The sequence below is a fragment of the Ursus arctos genome, chromosome X (genome assembly GCF_023065955.2).
Source record: "Ursus arctos isolate Adak ecotype North America chromosome X, UrsArc2.0, whole genome shotgun sequence".
Taxonomy (NCBI): Eukaryota; Metazoa; Chordata; class Mammalia; order Carnivora; family Ursidae; genus Ursus; species Ursus arctos.
The window spans coordinates 110,131,022-110,152,403 of record NC_079873.1 but is presented as its reverse complement, the minus strand read 5'-3'; the positions used below and the strand labels follow the sequence as shown (position 1 = coordinate 110,152,403).

Sequence of the window (21,382 nt, the reverse complement as noted above, 5' to 3'; positions counted from 1 at the left end):
GGGCTCTGACCCTGGCCCCACCAATCCCTGCTAGACACACAGGGAGACCAGGCAGCATGTGAAACGCAAACAAGGTGGGAGGTGTGAGGAGGAGAGAGGGAAGGTCCCCATATTGTCTGGCCTGGCCAGGCCTGAAGTGTAAGGGCAGAATGAAGGAAGCTGCAGCCTCCCTCAGTGGACACCTTAAGTGAAAACCTACCCAGTGAGAGAAGGTCATCCAGCTCTGCAGCCTCACCTCCTGGTACAGGGACATTTGGGGCTCAGTCTTTTGGGCCAGGACTTCCAAGGGAAGGTCATGGCCACATCCTCAAAGGTCGCTGATCCCTAGGAAGTCAAAGAGACGAAGGGATTAGAATCTGTAACTCTCTCACTGCAAAAGATCCAGGGGTACCCAAGGTCCAAATCGCTATGCACCTCCTCAGGGCCTCGCTCTGTGCTGGGCTCACGGCGGGGCAGCAGATGCTGCCTTTGCACAGGAGGCAATTGTGTCAGAGTGAAAAGTCTGCTATGGGGGAAGCCAGGGGAGAATGACACAAGACAATAACACACCTCAGTGTCCTCAGAGGAGCAGAGAGTATGCACGCGAGGATGTCAAAGGAGGAAATAATAACAGTAATCTTCACACCAATGATGGTAACGGCAGCAGCTGCTGAGTCTCATTGGTCCTCGCTGTGCACCTGGCTCTGTGCTGAGTGCCCACTTGCCTGCTGTGTGACCTTGGGGAAGTCACTTCATTTCTCTGAGCAGTGAATTCTGCCTTAATATTACTAATCATTCCCACTTCAGCCAGCTGTTGTCAGAATGCAAGAGAAAATGTTCACAAGGCAGACACTGGAATGCCTGGCCCATGTCTGTACTCGCTATGTTTTTACTACTTGTATTAATCTTCCCACAGCCCAAGTCAACACCGTCATCATCTCCATGTCACAGCCAGTGTGCCGAGGCTCAGGGAGATCTAGCAAGTCAAGCAGAGTCGCATATCTAATAAGTGGAGACCTGAACCCAGGTCCCTCTGGCTCAGGGTCTATGTGTGTAACCCCCATACCCCTCCATCGCTACAATGAGGGTGCGATGAACATGCAGCAAACGATAACAATAGTACAATCTTGCCCACTGGGACATGTCTCAGCAGCTGGAAGGGGCCCCCAGCAACCACACCAGCCCTCTTATGCTTCATTGAACAACCCATATCCCTACCTTTGCCCATGCGGTTCCCTCTGCCTGAAATGCTCCCTATCTATGCCTTCCCCATTAGGAAGCCTAAACCCATTCTGCAAAGTTGACTTCAGGTGCCATCCCCAGGCCTCCCCAGCCTGCTATGGGTACAGTCATGGTTGGGAGTGGAGGCTCTGGTGGTTGGCATACTGAGTAGGAGTTTCAGCTATTTAAGAGCTGTGTGACCTCGGGCTGGTAACTTGACTTCTCTGAGCCTCAAGTTTCTCTTCTGTGAAGTAAGAATAAGAACAGAATCAAATTCTAAGGAGGTGAGAGTTAAATAAGGTGGTACATAATAACTGCCCCTCAGTGCATATCAAGGGCTCAATGAAGGCCAACACTTTATGGTTGTTTTGTTACTGCTATTTTTCCTATTTACTCCATCAGCACAACCTGGAAAAGCTCAACATAGCCTGCATCTTTGCTTTTGTAATTATGCCAGATTCCCTGCACGAAAATGCCAAAATGAGAGCAGGCTGGGACAGGGGCTATTTTAGCTAGAACTGCCAGGAAAGGCCTCATCAAAGAGGTGATATTTGAGCAGAGCCTGGAAGGATGTGAAAGGTCAGCCAAGGAGATATCTGGCAACAGCGTCCCCATCAGAGGCAACTCCAAAGGCCAAAGCTGGGAGGAAGTAGGAAAGAATTTGGCATATTCAGGTTGGCCTGGCTGGATGGCAGTAAGCAAGGGAAGAATGGAAGCGGACAAGGTCGGAGATGGTCTCCAAGGATGGGACTTTCTAAGGCACGGTAGGGAATCCGTGAAGGGTAGCATCGTGCACTCATTTACTGAGCACCTGTTACAAACCAGCACTGCTCTAGGCCTGGGGATAGAGCACAAAGAGAAGCTTACACTCCAGGGTTGGAGATAGATCATCCACAAAGAACTAAACAAAAGATCAAGAGAATCCTAAAGACAACAAAATAAGAGTAAGGAAACAAGAGGCTGGGGGCAACTTTCCATGGGGCAACCAAGGAAGGGCATCTCAGGGGAGGGGACACTGGGTCAAGCCTGCAATGAAGTGAGGGATTGGATCGAGCCATGTGACAACAAGCAAAAAATAAGGCAAGTCCTGACAGCCATCAGGGCTGTGATGAGATTAAATAGGATAGCTGCTAGAGAACTGAGTGGGCCTGGTGTATATTTACATCCAAACTATAAACTGAAACTGGGTTCAAACTATAGCACTGCCTCATACCAGCCGCACAAACTTACAGGACTCAACCTCCCTGTGCCTAAATGTCCTGATCTGTCAAATGGGCACAACAATGGTACCCATCCCATAGGGCTGTTGTTGATACCAAACACTTTAGTACATGTCGGGTGTGGAGTATCAGCTTTTACCGTCTACAGGATTAACATCATGGTGCAATGAAGTGATAAGCCTTTGAAAATGGTGGCTTTCCTGCTTTTTGAGCATTTAAGAGGATGTGATAGTTAAGACTTTTGATTTTAATCAAATGTTTAGAGGTATAGTAACTTTTCAAACAGTAAGAATTTGTATGAATTTAAATAGCTAAATCTGTAAATTTAAATTTCTATTGTGTGTTTCTATTTCAAGAAATGTTTAAAGAAGCAATCATTTCCTAAATAAGTAAATAAATTGGGGGAGGGGCTTTAAGCAGGCCAGTGAGATACTAGCTCTTTCAGCAATGCAGACTGTGTGTGCTGCATGGTCTCCTGAAGGAGAACCTGCTCAAGGAAATGTCCATTAGAATACTGGACCAGGGGCGCCTGGGTGGCACAGTGGTTAAGCATCTGCCTTCGGCTCAGGGCGTGATCCTGGCGTTATGGGATCGAGCCCCACATCAGGCTCCTCTGCTATGAGCCTGCTTCTTCCTCTCCCGCTCCCCCTGCTTGTGTTCCCTCTCTCGCTGGCTGTCTCTATCTCTATCAAATAAATAAATAAAATCTTAAAAAAAAAAAAAAAGAATACTGGACCAACCCTCCTGCTGAGGGGCTAAAAGAGCTGGAGAAGCTGACGCACCCTTGCCCTGGTCTGGCCTAGGCTGTTTCACTGGCCTAGCTAACTCTTCCCTTGCTCACAGGGATTAGACACAAGGTCCTGTTGAACTCACAGGGCAGTAAATATACACTACCCCCACAGCTCCATCTCTATCGCTGCCTGGTTCTTTACCCACTCACTATTCCTTATCCCTGGCCTCCCCTTCCTCAGATAACAGCCAGAACCCGATGGGACTGAAGGCCCCCTCCTCTCTGGAGGCAGCTTCAGGGATGTCCAACCCTGTGCCTACCCTCCAGCACTTCCATCTCCCACTTCAGGCCCATTTCAAATAACAACCTTAAGGTTCCCTCTCCTAAATCCACTCCCCAGGCTATGTCCTGGTCCAGATCTAAATCTCCCTTGGACATCCCCAGGGTAGACCCCTCCTGGAACTTCAGACTTGCTTGTCCATCTGTCCATCTCTTTCTCTTTCTTTCTCCACCCCCCCCCACACACTCTTCTGGAACATCTCAGAATCACCAAGTCCAAAATGCAACTTCTGATCTCCCCCCCCCCCGCAACCTGCTCCCTCCACCCAACTTCTTCATCTCCATTCTCCCAGATTTTCAGAGAGAGAAAAAAGAAAAGAAAAGAAAAGAAATACAAACAAACAAAAAATTCGGGGTGGTCCTTCACTCCCTACTTTCCCTCACAGCCCCTGATGCAGCAGGAAGAGGGCTCCATCCCTAAGCTTTCTATCTGTCCTCAGGGTAATTTGCCCTCCTCTACTGCCATCACTGCTCTGGACCCCATCCTGACGCTCCTGGACTCTACCGCAGCAGTTTCATTGGTCTCCCTCCCCTCCCTCCAATCTTCCCTGAGCAACCTTTGGGGAAACTTAAATCCTAACGCAGATCGTGTCGCTATTGTGTTCACAACTCTCCATGGCTTGTAGCGCCCTAAAAAGAAAGGCCCAGCTGTTCAGGTGCCTTCCCGGGTGTGACCCGCCCCTCACGCTCTCTTCTATGCAGACACCGCACGGATGCTCGGCTTCCCTCGAGGTTTCCCAAGTGCTCCCTACCCAGTCGCACATCCAAGCCTTTGCACATGCTCGTCCTTCTGCCTGCAACGCCCCCACACCTTCTCCCACGGGCTGTCAGAAATGGGGACCCCACTCAGGGCACCCCACTGTGTTGGACACAGCCGCCCGGGCTTCGGTGACCTCACCCGGCGCCCTCATTGGGAGCTTTAGGATCGGGAGGTGGCGTCGGGCGGGTGACCACCCAGGAATGGCAGCACCCACCTGCGCCAGGTCCAACGGCGCAGCCGCCACCATCAGAGCCTGCTGGCCGACTGCGGCCGGGAGACACCGGCGAGGACCCGAACTCCGTGGTCCCCAGCCCGGCCCCCGCGACGGGTGACACCAGGCAGCGACACTGCCGAGCCTCAGACCCTGCTCTGTGCAGTCCCCACAGCACACAACACTTTCTCTTCCGTCACCTCGGGTGTGACACAGCGTTCCAGCGCCTGAACAGATAAAATAACCGCCCTGTGAACAGTGCCAGACGTCCCGCCCCGACATGGCACGCAGTGCGCGCAATCGTCCCTCTCCAGCTTTTTCATTGGCCAGCGACGCCACTACTCATGGAGGAGAGCCTTCTGGGTGATGTAGTTCCCCAGCGCCTGGCAAAGGCCAAGGGTCTGGGAGCTAATAAACATTAACTCATTCAATACAGTATTCTCAGTCAGGGACAAGAGAAAAGACTTCAGACAGGACCACGGTTGCGAAGACGGAGAAGGCATGCCAAGGGGTCCTGAAGCAGGTAGGCAAGGGTGGCTCCTGCCTCCGGTTCCCTCAGGAAAAAAAAAAATCTCCCCTGCTTGTATAGTTAGAAATTGTGTTCCAAACTAGCTAGCAACACCGTTTTATCCAGATACGTCTTACTCCATATCCTGATATATATCTATTCATTTTACACATATGAGACCTACCTGGAAAAAAAGGTGACTTACCAAGAGCCATTTCCTGCGGGGATAGTGGCTGCCGTGGTCACAGTCAGCAGGTGTGGAAAAGGGGCCATCTGAACCCTGAGTAAAAGTTTGGGACACCATGATTTCATCTTCTTGCTGGGAAGTGGTTATAATTTCACCTGAAATCTCAGTGACAGGGTCTGCAAGGGAGTTGGGATTATCTCAGAAAAACAGTTGTGAAATATCTATTTAATTAAAACTACTAATAATGGTTATGCTAAGACAGTGGCAGAAATAGCTCTGGAGAAATGTATCTGTGACATATGAAAAGGCTAGGATCTCATTTACTTTGACCGGGTAACACAGAAATCTGAGAAGCTGAGGACATGGTTTCACTGGGAACTTGGCTACTCTGAGGCTTTCACTTTTTGGAGTATGATTTTTTTTAAAGATTTTATTTATTTACTTGAGAAAGAGAGAGCAGGGAGAGAGGGGCAGAGGGAGAGGGAGAGAGAAACTCAACCAGACTCCGCTCTGAGCACAGAGCCCGAGGCGGGGCTCGATCTCACCACCCTTGAAATCACTGCCTGAGTGAACCCAAAAGCCGGTCGCTTAACCGAATGGGCCACACGGGCACCCCTAAAGTATGATATTTTAAATCTTAATTCTTGAGAACACTGAGCCATACCAACTTGAAGAGAAAGGCAAAGTGGGAATTCAGGGAGTTTTCAGAATGGTAATGATCAAGTACACCGTTACTCATAAATAACCCATTGGTTTGATAACTTCCCTTCTCTCCACAGATCCCTAAATTTTGCCTCACTTGCAAGTTTAAGCAGGCATTGAGATGCAGCTCATTCCTGGCTGTCCTCAAGAGAAACATTTCCTGTTAACCCCCAACTCCCATCCCCATCAAATCATCCAGGCCACTCACCCCCACAGCTTCCCATCACTGGCAAAGTTCCTGCTAGCCCTGCTTACCCTTCTGTATTTAAAAAAAAAAAAAAAGCCTCTTTCTGTTCGATTTTGAGGTGCCTGTGGATCTTGTGGTCAGCACATTCTTCCTATTGCAACAGTCTTTTCAAATAAATTCTTTCTTTACCTAACTCTGGATTTGTTTTATTATTTGAGAGTTTTATAGGGCTATGACTCAACACAAGATTGGACTTCACTTACAGAACTTTGTCATACCTGCCCAATACCTAATGGCACCTTGCAAATTCTATGAACTCCTCTTTTGTTCATCAATCTGGTAATCCTTTGGTAAATTCAATTCTCAAACCAGTGCTCTGGGTATCATGTCTATGCACAGTAAGGAGTTACTTTGATTGTTTGGGCAAATGATTTTTTCTTTGGCGTTTTGAGTGGGGTCTCATTCCCTAACTCTTGAGAAGAAATCTTCCCTACTCTTCTGTGTGAGGACTCCTTCGTTTTCCCTTGGGAACAGGGGGATGGAATTTCTTTGGCCCTTCAGACAAGAACTGTACAGGGAAATAATCAAGCAGGACTCTCTCCTGGCTTCTTTAAGGTCTTTGATTTCATTGACTAATGCCATGGGTAACTCTCCCTCTACTTTCCCTGCTGACTATATGCCCCACCATTATGGCATTAATTCAGTTCAGTATCTTCAAAAAATGGCAAAATTTTACTACAGACAGCTTAGAATTTCAATGGCCTCTTGGGGGAAACATGGGATTTCCCCATACTGACCCATCAATGACCTATTCCTTCCTATCACCTGACCCCCATCCTCCTTCTTCCTTTTCATGACCTGCAAACTTCCCTTTAGCTCTCTTGAATCCTTTGATCTGTCTGTCCCCCGTTAACACTCCTACCTCCTCTATCCCTCTATCTACTTCTGCCGAACTTTTTCCATCCCCCTTGGGCCCTTCAACATCTTATAGTCACTTAAGCTCTAGGCCCCCCTCCCTCTTGGGAGTTCTTGAGGGACTCAGGGACCCCAAGAGCAAACACCTAATACTGAAAAAGCTAATTGGAAATAGGCTGGATATTTTATCAACTCAGATAAGCTTTAGACACCCAGATGGTCACTTGGTATCTCCTCAATCCCTTGCCCAAGATTTAATCCATAGCCTGCATAAGATTACACATCAGGGCAAAGAAAATTTTAAGGGTCTCCTTCAGTAATATTGTTGGTTGTGCTTCAGCTCTCATTATAAGTAGATAACTTCCACTTGCTCCACCTACCAGAAATGCAGTCCTGATTTTTATAAAAATGTAAAGGTGTCCAAGGGCAAGAGCCAACTCTTTTTAACCAATGAGTTAAACATTTTAAATTAAAGCTATTAGTTTTCTATTTGTGTCTGGCTGTATATGTATGTATTCTGTTCTTTTTCTACCCCCAGATAGTATTAACAGATTATAAAATGCCTTAATGAACTCTATTTTAATTGGCTTAGAGATAAATAAGCATTTCTCTAAATTGAATATTCCTAAAATTTTCAAAAATTAAAGAAATTTAACATCTAGGATTTTAAAAAATATTCTTATAGAAACTAACACGAATATTTTTTTAAGTTTTTATGTAAATTCCAGTTAGTTAACATACAATAATATTAGTTTCAGGTGTACAATATAGTGATTCAATATTTCCATACAATACTGGGTGCTAACCCAAATATTTTTATTTATTTATTTGTTTGTGGTTTGAGAGAGAAAGCGCACATGCACACATGTGGAGGGGGGTGAGGAGAGGTAGAGGGAGAGAGAGAATCCTAAGCAGACTCCACAGCCAGCCTGGTGCCCTCCGCAGGGCTCAATCTCACCACCCTAAAATCATGACCTGAGCCGAAATCAAGAGTCAGAAGCTTAACTGACTGAGCCACCCAGGCACCCCTAACCCCAAATCTTTTTTTCAAAGATTTTATTCATTTACGTGAGAGAGAGACAGAGATAGCGAGCGAGATCACAAGCTGGGAGGAGAGGGAGAAGCAGGCTCTCCACTGAGCAGGGAGCCTGATGTGGGGCTCGATCCCAGGACCCTGAGATCATGACCCAAGCCGAAGGCAGATGCTTAACTGACTGAGCCACCCAGGCACCCCTAACCCAAATATTTTTAAAACTCAAGTTCACACAAATAAATCTTGACAAATAAGACTAGTTTAATATTATTGGTTTAATAAAATCGGGTGTCTTCTGAGTTTTCAAGTTTAGATAAAATATAAGCAGACTTTTATTCTATTTGAAATATTCTTCCTAAACTTCTACAGGTTTTCTGATTGAATAGACTAAAACTACATCTGTTAAATATTTAAGATTATAAAAAATGGAAATTTGTGTTTAACCAAATTAAATCATTATCCTGACAAACTCTATTTTAACACTAATTATGTTTTGTAATATGTCAACTTGAAAACAGTTTTCAAAATCTGCTGGTAAATTAAAACCTCAGACTTATGCTAAAGTAATTAATGAATATTTATTAAATAAGTAGATCATTTTTAAATAAGATAAATATGAAATATTAATTACTAAGCATACTTTTAAAGCTATATATGTTTGGGTCTGTTAATGAACATTTTCATTTTTGCCTCACTGAAAAGTTGTACTATAAGAGTTAGTTATGGCTATAAAAATTGTGAGATGTATATTCGTAAGCTCTGGTGATCTGTTAGAAAATACTGGTGTATGACAGTTCACAATTATCCACCTCCCAATTTTCTCTAAAATAAAAGTTACTGTGGATGAATGTTGCAATCAATATATGTGAGTGACACTCTACTAGTAACAATAATAGCAGACAGGAACAACTTTGTATTCAAAGTAAAAAAGATATGTTTTTATTAAGGGAAAAATAGTTATGTCCTAAAGTTAAATGACTGGTTGTTCCAGAATAAAAAAGAAGAAAATGTAAGATAAAATTTAAGTGGATATAAACAATGATAAAGGGGGATTTTATTTGTTGTGGTCAAAGCTAGCAAAGAATTAATGGACTTATTTTTAAGTTTTTAAAAGGAAATTTAGTATCAAATATACTAATTCAAAACTGGAATCAGGTTTTATTCTCTGTTAAATAACAAAATTTTCTTAGATGGTAGATCTGCTCTTAATAAGAAATTACAAAAGTTTTTCTTTGACTTCTAAGTACTTTGCCTAAAAGGCAAAAATACTGTATCTTATCAGAGTAATTCCCTATGCTTTTATGTTGATTTTATCATGTCCTTGATTAATTAAGAAACCAAAGTCTTCTCACTTTTAAAAGTTAGAAGTTCTTTACAAACCCCCGTAATTTCCATGCTTTGCTCTGGGAAATAACCAGGACTGTGGACAATCTTACTGAAACGCCGAACGTGATCGCCATAGAACTGCATCAATTTCAACAAGTGGTCTTCCAAAGTCAGCTGGCATTGGACATGATTCTGGCTTCCCAAAGGGCTACTTACACAGTGGTCAGTGGTCAGAAGTGCCTGCAATGCATATGTTCTCCAAAACATCTCTGATGTCTTGCCATCACCAAAAATATTCAAATCACAAACCAGATAATCCATTAGATTGCCACTGCTATCCTCACTTTACCATTTAAAGGCACTTTGGGTCCAATGTCCTGGAATCCTCTCAGCAGGCTCCCTTCCAACCTCAATTTTGGTTTTACTCCCATATTCAACCTTGATTAATCATTCTTTTCATTATATTCCCAGGCATACCCCTCACCAGTGCATTGTCTCTAAGACCTTCTAACAGCTGTTGGTTGACAAAATGCTCAACATGTAACTAATACTTCAAAGCCAACAAGAATGTGAAGTCCAGCCCACCCCTGAAAAGTATTATGACCAACTTTGACCTCACGGCAACTCTTATTCTATCCATGGTAGTGTGGTAAGGACAGTCTGTGGCTATCTTATTTATTTATTTATTTATTTATTTATTTAAGATTTTATTTATTTATTTGAGAGAGAGAGAGAGGGAGCATACGAGAAGGGAGGGTGGAGGGGGGCAGCGGAGTGGGCAGAGGAGCAGGGGAGCTCAATTGCAGGACCCTGGGATCGTGACCTGAGCCAAAGGCAGATGTTTAACCAACTGAGCCATCCAGGCACCCCTATTATTTTATTTTTGAAAGAGAGAGAGCACACACACACTCTAGGAGGGACAGGGGCAGAGGGAAAGAATCTCAAGCAGGGATAGGTAACCTCAAGCAGAGGTGGGGCTTGATCTCAAGACCCTGAGATCATGACCTGAGCCAAAATCAAGAGTCAGTCGCCTAACAGACTGAGCCACCCAGGAGCCCCCAGTCTTTGCCTATCCTAAACAACAGGGACTGACCAAGTGCTCACAGTTATCAATAACATACCCTCTGACTTGGCTTAACCAAAGTTGAGTTAGGCTTTTCTCCTCACAGGCCCCTGAACTTTGGCTCACCCCCAGGTTTAAGCAAGAACCAAGATGCAGAAATCCCCCCCATTCAACAGCTCATTCTGAGAATCAGCTAAAGAGAGAGAAATCTTTCCTGTTCCCATCATGCTGTCTGCTCACTCCCACCACTTGCCCCCGCATACAAAGTTCCTGCTATTCCTGCTTACCCTTCCCTGTTAAAAAAAAACACATTTTTCTGTTCAATTTTGAGACACTTGCAGAACTTGCGGTCAGAGCATTCTTTCTATTGTTGTGGTCTTTTCGAATAAAGCTCCTTCTAACATAAAGCTATATGTTTTTACTTGACAGTAAAAATGAACAGGAATTCTGCAGTTTAATGTTTATTCCTATTTAACAGATATTAATTAAACCCCTACTGTGTTTCAGGCACTGTTGTGGGTGCAAGGGACACATCAGAAACCAAAAGACGGAGATCCCTATCCTCACGGGGTTTATGTTCTAGTCAAGGAAGATAGAAGGGAAACAGAAACATCCAAATAGTGCAATGATACCGCATAGAGAGAAAGTTATGGGTGATGAGAAATGGGGAATTACACCCCGCCCCCAGGGCAGTAAGGGAAGGCTTTACTAATCTAGGGCATTTAAGCAAAGACTTAACAAAGTGAGGGAATGACTTTGCTGGTATCTTGGGGAATAAATTCTAGGTGGAAGAAACAGCCAGGACAAAAGCCCTAGATTGGTATTGTCTGTGCCCTTCTGAAAAGGCAATGAGTCTGGTGCAAATGGATCCAGGTGAGTGAGGAGGAGAGTAGAACGAGATGAGCTGCTGGTGAGACACAGCAGGCAGGAAAAGGAGGAAAGTAATATTAAATTTATTTTTCCATTTACATGATGAATTGGTTCACAGTGCACAAAGTGTACTGTGCTGTGGTAGTAAAGAGGAGAGGCATTTGTCATAGTCTGAAGGCCAGGAGATGGGGAGGGGTGCTTTTAAGTAAAGACACCTGAGGTGAATCCTCAACCACGAGAAGTTGGTAAACAAGTGAAAGGGTGGGAAAGTGTTTTCCAGGCAAAGCCAGGGGGGACGAATTCGCAAAGGCACGGAGACCCAAGAAAACACTGGTTCTTCAGGAGTACACGTGTAGAATGTGACTACAGTCTAAGGTAGGTTGGGGGAACTGCAGGGAAGGATGGCCCTGCAAATATAAAGAGGTCAGAACTTGAAGGGACACCTGGGAATATGTTAATTTAATGGCTGTATTACTCTGCTTGGAAATAACTTTATTAATGTTTTCTAATTATAAGTATATACTCAGTGCAAAATCATCTGAAAATGCAAGAAAAGCTATAAATAAGAGAATTAGAAAGTGCTGATAATGCCATCTCAGAAACATGTCGTGTTAATATTTTGGTGCTTATTGTTCTACCTTAAATGTTTATATGTAGACAATATATACAATTAGATGGGTGCATATACATAAATGAATATACATTTTTATTTTGTAGAAATTGAATCAAACTCTACATGCTGTGTTGTAGTCTTCCTTTCAACACAATGTTTTGGGAAAATATTTTCATGTCAACAAATATATATCTGTCACCTTTCCAATGATTGATATAGCATCCAGATTCTTGAATAACCCCATACCGGATGCAAGTTTCATGAAGATAGGGACCATGCATGTCGTGTTCATTGTAGCGTCCCTAGCATCTAGCAGCATCTAGAACATAAAAAGCCTTAATAATGTGCTTCATTGTGGATTTTTAGGTGTCTTTACAATCGTTGCTATTATAAACAATGCTGCTGTGGAGAAATATGTGCATATATGCTTGCAAACTCTTTGGTAATGTGTTTAGATTAAATGCCTAAAAGTTAAAACACTAAGTAAAAAATGTACGTTCTTTTTTAGGGCTTTTTATATCAATTGGCAACTGCCCTTCAGAAGAGTTTTTATTGCCAATTCATAGTCTGACTGAAAATAGATGAGAATGCCATTTTCCTCAAGTACTTGCCAACCCTTTATAGGAACAGTAGTATTCATGTTTGCAAATATATATGAAAAAGCAACCTCACTTTAAAATATATATGTATATTTGATTACTAGTGAGATAAAATATTTTTCATATTTTATTGATGTTGATCACTGGTATTTCTTCTTTGGTGAATTCTTGATTATGTCTGTTGTTTCTCATTTTGTGCTTGTCTTTTCCTTACTTATAACTTTTTACTTATAAAAAGCTTTTGGCATTTTGTCTAGGCACTGAACGTTGTTTTTGCTTCTGAAACATTAATTTCACCTGTTCCCAATTTTCACATGGTTTGGAATGGATTGACTCCCCCCCCTTCTCCAGGAGTAGACTCTGATTGGTCTACATTGTAGAGGGTAATTCCACCTCTGTCCTTGGTGATTAATTCAGGCGCCGACCCCTAATTCAGGCCTAGGCCAATCAGTGATTAGTTCAGAGGTGGCCAGTAGTAGCACTCCCTTGGAGGAATACTAAACTAAGACAATTGAGTAATTACACCCCACATTCCACAGGGATAGGCACTAGTCCAAGCTTAACTGGATCAGGTGACGGAAATACTCCCTGAACAAAGTGATTGAGTTTAAGAGTAATCAGAAAAAAACTGAAGATACGTTTTGTATTACAGGAAGTAAAACATCTCTCCTTGCAATTAACAAAAAAATTATATAGCCCAAGTTGCAAGTCACAACTATCTTATGAGTATGAAGAAAGCCAACCTGAAGATGAAGCCAGCACTGGAAACAGTATGGAATCAAGAGAAACACAGATAGTGAGATCCAGAGGTCTGTTATAACCATACCAGATGTCTACTCAAACTGATAAAATAGAATTTTCTTGAAGTATTTTAAGGCAGTTTAAGAATATATGAAGTAAAGGGGCGCCTGGGTGGCTCAGTCGTTAGGCGTCTGCCTTCAGCTCAGGGTGTGATCCCGGCATTCTGGGATCGAGCCCCACATCAGGCTCCTCTGCTGGGAGCCTGCTTCTTCCTCTCCCACTCCCCCTGCTTGTGTTCCCTCTCTTGCTGGCTGTTTCTCTCTCTATCAAATAAATAAATAAAATCTTTTAAAAAAAGAATATATGAAATAAAATAAAAAATTTTATTCTACTTATTCTTAATTGATCTATTTTATAACTGTCCAAACTAATAATTCAACAACATATTAGGTAATTACAACATATGGATAAGTAAAATGAAAGGCAGCAATGTTATAAGGGACAGGAGGGAGGAATTGAGACCATTCTATTATGTGACCTTCACTATCCATGAAGTGATAGAATGTTATTTGAAAGTTGACTTTGATCAGTTGTAAATTTATATTGTAAACTCTTGGGTAAAAATGAAAACAATTTTTTAAAAAGTATAATTGATATGGTAAGAGAGGAGAGAAAATGGAATCATATAAAATGTTCAAGTAAAACCAGAGAAGGCAGAACAAGATGGGAAGGGGGAAAAAAGCAACAAAAACAAGTGCAAAAGTGAAAAGTTACAAACATGGTAGGTATTAATCAAAAAAGCAATAATCACTCTAAATATAAATGGTCTAAATACACCAACTAAAAGACAGATACCGACGTAATGGATAAAAAAAAAAAAGACCCAGCTATATGTTGTCTATAAAAAAAGTAACACTGAGAAAGTGTAGTATACTCCAATGGAAGAGGAAAAATTAAAATGAACTCCAGTAAACATATCTGAAACACCAAAACAGATACACCTGTTAAAAAGGATAGGCAGTTAACATTTAACCAAAAACAAGGGGAAAACAAATTTATGAAAAGTAAATATCTTCATAAAATGATGTTGATTATCTCCAGTCTGATACATAGATAATTTAAAAACAGGCTTATTTGCAACATTCGCTAATGAAAAAATTCCCCAGTACCTAAGCCTCCCAAATTAAAAACCATCTGCTGCACAGCAATCACAGGTGCTATAGTTGAGAGGTAGGAAATATTTGATAATGGCAAAACCAGTTTCTTAGCTCATGAAAGCAACTGAAGAAAGTATAGAATTTGGAAAATACACCTAAGAATGCATTAAAAAGAATTGTTAAAAAATCCTATCTCCTGGTAAATTATTTCATTTTTATTTTTGTTTCTTACTATAAGCTCATTCTAAAACTGAGATGACTAGAATTTATGGCATGGGGAGTTTCACCTCATTTGTATTTCAAGATTTGCTGCTTGTTCTGATTCGATGTTTCCCATTCATACAACTAGCTTTATTGTGATCTCATGGCTTCTATGAAGTATTTTTGCCCATTTTTCTTGATGTAAATATTTTCCCATATGTCTTATTTTTTGCTTTTTATTTAGCATGCAACTTGAAGGATTTTAAAGTCAGATAAAATAAAGTCAAATTAATTCGTCCAAGAAATATTTGTTGAATACCTCTCTTGTGCCTTATATTCTACTGGGCACTTACATCAGCAAGCACAAGAAAGAAAAACTGTTTTCATGGAACTACATTAGAGAGAGTTAATACCCTACATGTTACTCAACAGTCCTTTATATTATTTATAATTATCCTCTTGATAATTATTTTAGGTATTTAAAAATATTTTCTATATAAGGAAACTGAGTCCTAGAGAGGTCAAGTGACTTGTGAACATCACATGGCTAACAAAAAGCTGGGCCAAGTTTATAACCCAATTTTGCCTTTGACTTTCAGGATAACTTCAGGAAATGGCATTGTTCTTATTACAGGAATGATGATGCTATATTTGAATGAAGAATGTTTCTGAAAGCAAACGGGAAAATGACCAAGCACAGCTACTGAGCCCCAGCCTGAGAGTTTAATCTTTTAGGATTTAATGAGCATTTGCTGATTTCTGATAAATCTCCCTTTTTTCCAGTACTTAGAGACATAACCTCATCCGATGCTGGAGTTTATATGAGAATCAAAATAGTTCAGGCATCTTGACCCAATATTTGGGAAAGGGCTTTGTTTACAGAGATCCTAACATAAATAGTTGACTGTTTATAGTGGATCTTAAATCATAGGGAAGAAGTCCTCAGGACCAAAATATATGAGAATAAAATAACACTGTGTATTTTCTTATCATAACAAGTCATGTTCTCATCAGAAAACATTTTTTTCTAATAATGCATCCCTTTGAAACTATGCATAATGTATTTAGAAGAATTATGTAACTTGTTATTATAGAGATAAATGTATCTCTATTTTTCTATAATTTCCCTCTTTGGGGGGAGCGTTAGATAATAGTATGTTGATTACACACTGATGGACACCAAAAAATATTAGAAACAAAAATAAACCAAACATTCCCAAAGCAGGTTTTATTCTGTTCTTGATGCAGTTTCTTCTTACGTTCCATTTTGTTTTATGTGGTTTCCCCTGAATGATTTCTTTCACTCACATGGACTTAACTTCTTACCATACTTCAATAACTCCTATTCTGAGTTTTCTTCTGAACTCTGAGACCATATTTTTCTACTACTACCTGGATGTGTCTCCACTTGGGTGACACAGGGGCAACAAAAACTCCAGTAGGACTGGAAGCAACTTATTTATCTTCCCCCATGCATGTGTCCCTCCTTGTATTAGCCTAAACCAGTTAATATCTCCACCCGCTATACTCCATCTCCCACGAGAGATATAGAAGCCATCCTTAGCTCCTTGCCCTCTCTAATCACCCATTGTCAACAGGTTTTGTCAATTCCATTCCCATAACTCAAGGGTGCCCCCTCTAATATATCCATAATGCTTTAGTTTATGTACTACTGATCTCTTGGCCAAACTTTTGAAATATTAACCTATCATGGTTATGATTAACCCAAATAAGTACAGCAGTGTAGCTAGAAAGAGGCATGCATGCAATTAATGATTCTGATAATCGACTCTATAATATAATCTGGATAAGGAGGAATCTGAGGGTATAAGTGGGTGATAGAAATCAAAAGAATGTAAGTTCAATGTATTAGAGATGCTAGAGTGTGGTCAAAAATGTCTTAGATGTGGTACTAAAGAGAGCAAGTTGGAAAGTTAGAAGGCTATGGTCAAGGAATGGGATCATGGAGGAGTTGTGGTTATTGGAAATGATAAAGTCTAGGATGTGGCCATGGGAGTGACTGACTATAAGGAAGTGAAAAACAAGTTCACTGGAGGAAAGGAAAAGGAACTGAGAAGAGAGATGACTGGTAGGACAATCTGTGTTAATATTGAAATTGCCCAGAATTAGGGCAGGAGTAGAGTCGGAGAGAGTGACAGGGAGCCAGGGGTCTGTAAATGAGGGATGACGGGGTCCATGTTGTGAAAAGATGAGATCTTTTGCAAATGGTGGGGTGTATATCGGTGGTGATAATTTCCAGAGTATCCAGTGAATGAGTTTCAGGAGTTGAGGAGAGGTAGGAGAAATAGAAAAAAAGATGCAATATGGCTTTTAGAGTCCAGGAGAGAAAGGATGAATGACTCAGGACTTGGCTTCTTATGGTAACTGGCATCAACATATATAAAAAACAAGATGAAATCTATTTTTTATTGTGGTAAAATTTTTAACATGAAATGTAACCTCTTAACAAATTTTTAAGTGTTCTATAGTCTTGTTGACTATTTGTCCATTTTTGTGCAACAGACTTTGAGAACTTTTTCATCTTGCATGGCTGAAACTCTATACTTCTTCAAAATCAACTTCCCATTTCACACTACTCCCAGTCCGTGGTGACCACTATTCTTACTTTCTGCTTCTATGAGTTTGACTATTTGAATTACTACATGATTCCACTTATATGAGGTATTTGTCCTGTGACTGGCTTATTTCACTTAGTATAATGTCCTCAGGTTTCATCCATACTGTAGCATATGACTGGATTTCCTTCTTTTTAAAAGCTGAATCATATTCCAGTGTATGCATATACCACACTTTCTTCACACAGTCATCCATCCATGGCCATTTAGATTGTTTTCACCTCTGTTCTATTGTGAATAATGCTACAAGGAACATGGGAATGCAAATGTCTTTTTTTTTAAGATTTTTTAACATTTATTTGACAGAGAGACAGCGAGAGAGGGAACACAAGCAGGGGGAGTGGGAGAGGAAGAAGCAGGCTCCCAGCGGAGGAGCCCAATGTGGGGCTCGATCCCAGAACACCGGGATCACGCCCTGAGCCGAAGGCAGACGCTTAATGACTGAGCCACCCAGGCGCTCCATGCAAATGTCTTTTTGGACCCTGATTTCAATTATTTTGGATAAATACCCAGAAGTTGGATTGCTGAATCCTATGATAGTTCTATTTTTAATCTGGGGGGTAATCTCCATATTGTTTTCCTGTTTTCCATAGTGGCTGCACCAACTTACACTCCCACCAACCACACACAAGTGTTCCAATTTTCCCATGTCCTTGCCAACACCTTTTATTTTCTGTTTAAGATATGTATTTTATGTATTTACATAACTACTATCCATCTATCTGTCTAAATGGCCATCCTTGCAGGTATGAGGTGATACTTCATTGTGGTTTTGATTTGCATTTCCCTCATAATTAGTGATGTTGAGCATCTTCTCCTACATCGTTTGGTCAGTTTTTAAATTTTTTTCCAGCTTTATTGAGATCTAATTGATATATAGAATTGTGTAAATTTAAGGTATAGATGGCATTAATTTGATACACATATATATTGCAAAATTATTACCACTATACTCTTAGCTAGCACCTACATCATGTTACACAATTACCATTTCTTTTTTTTTTTTTTTGCTAAGAACTATTCGTTTGTTTGTTTGTTTGTTTGTTTGTTTGTTTGTTTTTACCTTTTGGCCCTCTTCATCTATTTTTCTTAATCCCCTGCGCCATGCCTCTGACAGCACCAATCTCTTCACTGTATCAATGAGCTTGGTTTATTTGTTTGGTTAGATTCTATATGTGAGAGATATCATACAGTATTTGTCTTTCTCTGTCTTATTTCACTTAGCATAATGCCCTTGAAGTTCGCCCATGTTGTAAGATCTAGTGTCTTAGCAGCTTTTATATAATGTAATACTATTAACTATAATCACCATACCATATGTCGGATTTCCAGAACTTGTTAATCTTATACCTGAAGTTCATACCTTTAGACCAACATCTCCCCATTTCCCATACCCCTAACCCCTGGCAACCACCATCCCACTCTCTGTTTCCATGAGTTTTGGATTTTTAGGTTCCACATATAAGTGGTATCATACAGTATTTGTCTTTCTCTGACTTATTTTACTTAGACTAATGCCCTCAAGTTCTACCCATGCTGTTGCAAATGGCAGGATTTCCTTCTTTCTGATGGCTGAATGATATTCCATTATACGTGCAACATATATATGACATGTATCAACATATGTAAATATATATCATATATAAAACATGTATAACATATAATTAATACATATAATATATAGCATAAATATATTTATATATGAAACATCTTCTTTATCTATTCATCTGTTGACAAACACTTAGGATATTTCCATATCTTGGCTACTGTGAATAATGTTGCAATTAACATGGGAGTTCAGATATCTCTTCAAGATCAGGATTTCATTTCCTTCAGATATATGCCCAGAAGTGGAATTGTTGGATCATATGGTAGTTCTATTTTTAATTTTTGAGGAACCTCCATATTGTTTCCCATAATGGCTGTCCCAATTTACATTCTCACCAACAACACACAAGGGTTACCTTTTCTCCACATTCTCTCTAGCATTTGTTAACTGTTGTCCTTTTGATCATAGCCATTCTAACAAGTGTGATGTACTATCTCATTGTGGTTTTGATTTGCATTTTCCAGGTGACTAGTCATATTGAACATTTTTTCATGTACGTGTTGGCCGTATGTATGTCTGCTTTGGAAAATGTTTGCTCAGGTCCTTTGCTTGTTTTAAAATTGGATTTTTTTCTTGTTTTTGTTTTCGTTTTTTTGCTATTGAATTGTATGAGTTATTTATATATTTTGGATATTAACCCCCCATGAGATATATGACTTGCAAATATTTTCTTCCATTCTGCAGGTTGCCTTTTCATTTTGTTGTTTCTTTTGCTGTGCAGAAGCTTTTTAGTTTGATGTAGTCCTACTTTTCTATTTTTGCTTCTGTTGCCTGTGCTTTTGGTGTCACATACAAAAAATCTTTGCCAAGACCAACATTATGAAGTTTTTCTCCTATGCTTTCTTCTAGGAGTTTTATAGTTTTATGTCTTCCATTTAAATCTTTAATCAATTTTGAGTTTATTTTCATGTGTGGTATAAGATTCGCATCTAACTTTATTCTTTTGCACGTGGATATCCATTTTCCTGACACCCCTAGTTGAGGAGAGGACAGGATGAAATTTAATCATGATAATCACAAGGCAGGAAGAGGTGACAAGCCTTTAGGAAAGGAACTGGGATGAGGGGACTTGCCAGGAGCAGGTAGAATTCTGGGGCTCCCACTTGATCCCTGATGATGGATGGATAGAGTCCTGCAGAGAGGTGTTATCACCCTCAGCACATAAGCTCCCTCTTGACCTCTGCTGAAAAAAACCTCAGAACTAGCAGTATGGCACTGGCATTGTGAGTCCATGAGCATTTTGTTGGCTTCTGCTCTTGGTATCTGCAAAGGAATGGTGTTAATACAAGGACATGGAGTTCTTCTTGACTTCTGGTAAAAGAAACTTCTGTTTAAAATAGCTGCCACCTCTTCTATGTCAACTTTATTTCAATATTAATTAAGTTAATTGATAACTTCCAACTCCTACCCACACGCCAGTTTGTCTGTTTTTTATTTTATTTTCAAAACAGATTCTTAAATGTAGTTTACAGAATAGAGTGATTCTCTCCCCCTTATACTCCTAGATAACTCTACTTCTGATAATAATTTACATCACAGTGTTTTTAATAAATTTATCCCTCTGCCATGTTTTTCTGATAAGACACATATTCAAATAACTATCATATAGGCAGCATGTAGTAAATAGTAAAATAAATGAGTAGAGAGAATTTTTAAAAAACTAATACTTAGTGGGGTCATTGAGAAAAGGACTTTGGGAGGTAGCTGTTAGTTTGGGCTTTGAAGAATGTTATGTTTGGGGTCACAGAGGATAACATGGATATAGGTGAAGAGGAAAACAGGGAGGTCTTAGGGAAATCATTGCATTAGTCAACTTTTCTGGAGCGTAAGTTGCTTGAATAGAGGTTGTTATGGATGTGGCTAGAAAGATAAGTTGAAGCCTGTTCATAGGGGATCTTTCCTGTAAGTCTAAAGAATTTGCACTATACTTGGTAAGTGCTACAGAGCAAATAACAGCTTTTGCAGTAGGAAATGACATGTCGAATATGTTATCCTTTTCAAGGGGAATTACACCCATTTGATACTGATCTTTTTTGTTATTGTTGTTCTATTTGGATATATTTTCTCTCTGTTCGTGGCTTCTTATTTATGTTTTTCTTTTTTAACCCTATGTATCCTTGTATCTTTTTTTTTTTAACTCCAAGTATCACCAGTTCTTTATGGAATATGACAAAGTATCCATGCATATCTAAGTATATACTGGAGCTCTTTTGGGAAACAAGGCATTCTAACATTTGCTTTTGGTCAGCCTCAGCTCTTGAGGCATAGAAATCTATTACCATCCACTGTAACAGCAAGCATTTCAGCAAGTCCTACAACAGAGCATTAAAGTGCAATAGTGTCAAATGGTTATAATGTATGCAGATCAGGAATAATAACATTAGCCTATCCATAGAGTTAAGCTCTCTGTGTCCATATCAGCCTGGTAGCTGCTTGAGATAATCGATTTTCTACAAATAAGGCATGAAAGTGCTCCCACTTCCTTTGAAAGGACAGCACACCCAGGATGTCTTTCACTCTTATTGATTTTAAATCACATTCAGTGACTGACTTTGAATCATCAACTGGGTTTCCC

At 40.5% G+C, this 21,382-nt stretch overlaps 1 long non-coding RNA gene across 1 annotated transcript in view; it reads right to left on the bottom strand.

Annotated features, from left to right (window-relative positions):
- Positions 1-4,659, bottom strand: part of LOC125281236 (uncharacterized) — a 55,369-nt gene extending 50,710 nt beyond the window's left edge. Inside the window, exons 1-2 of the long non-coding RNA XR_007188376.2 lie at positions 4,464-4,659; positions 200-324 (exon numbers count right to left, since the gene is read on the bottom strand). This is a non-coding gene — a long non-coding RNA (uncharacterized LOC125281236). The remainder of the gene's footprint in view (positions 1-199; positions 325-4,463) is intronic.
- Positions 4,660-21,382: the final 16,723 nt, after the last annotated feature.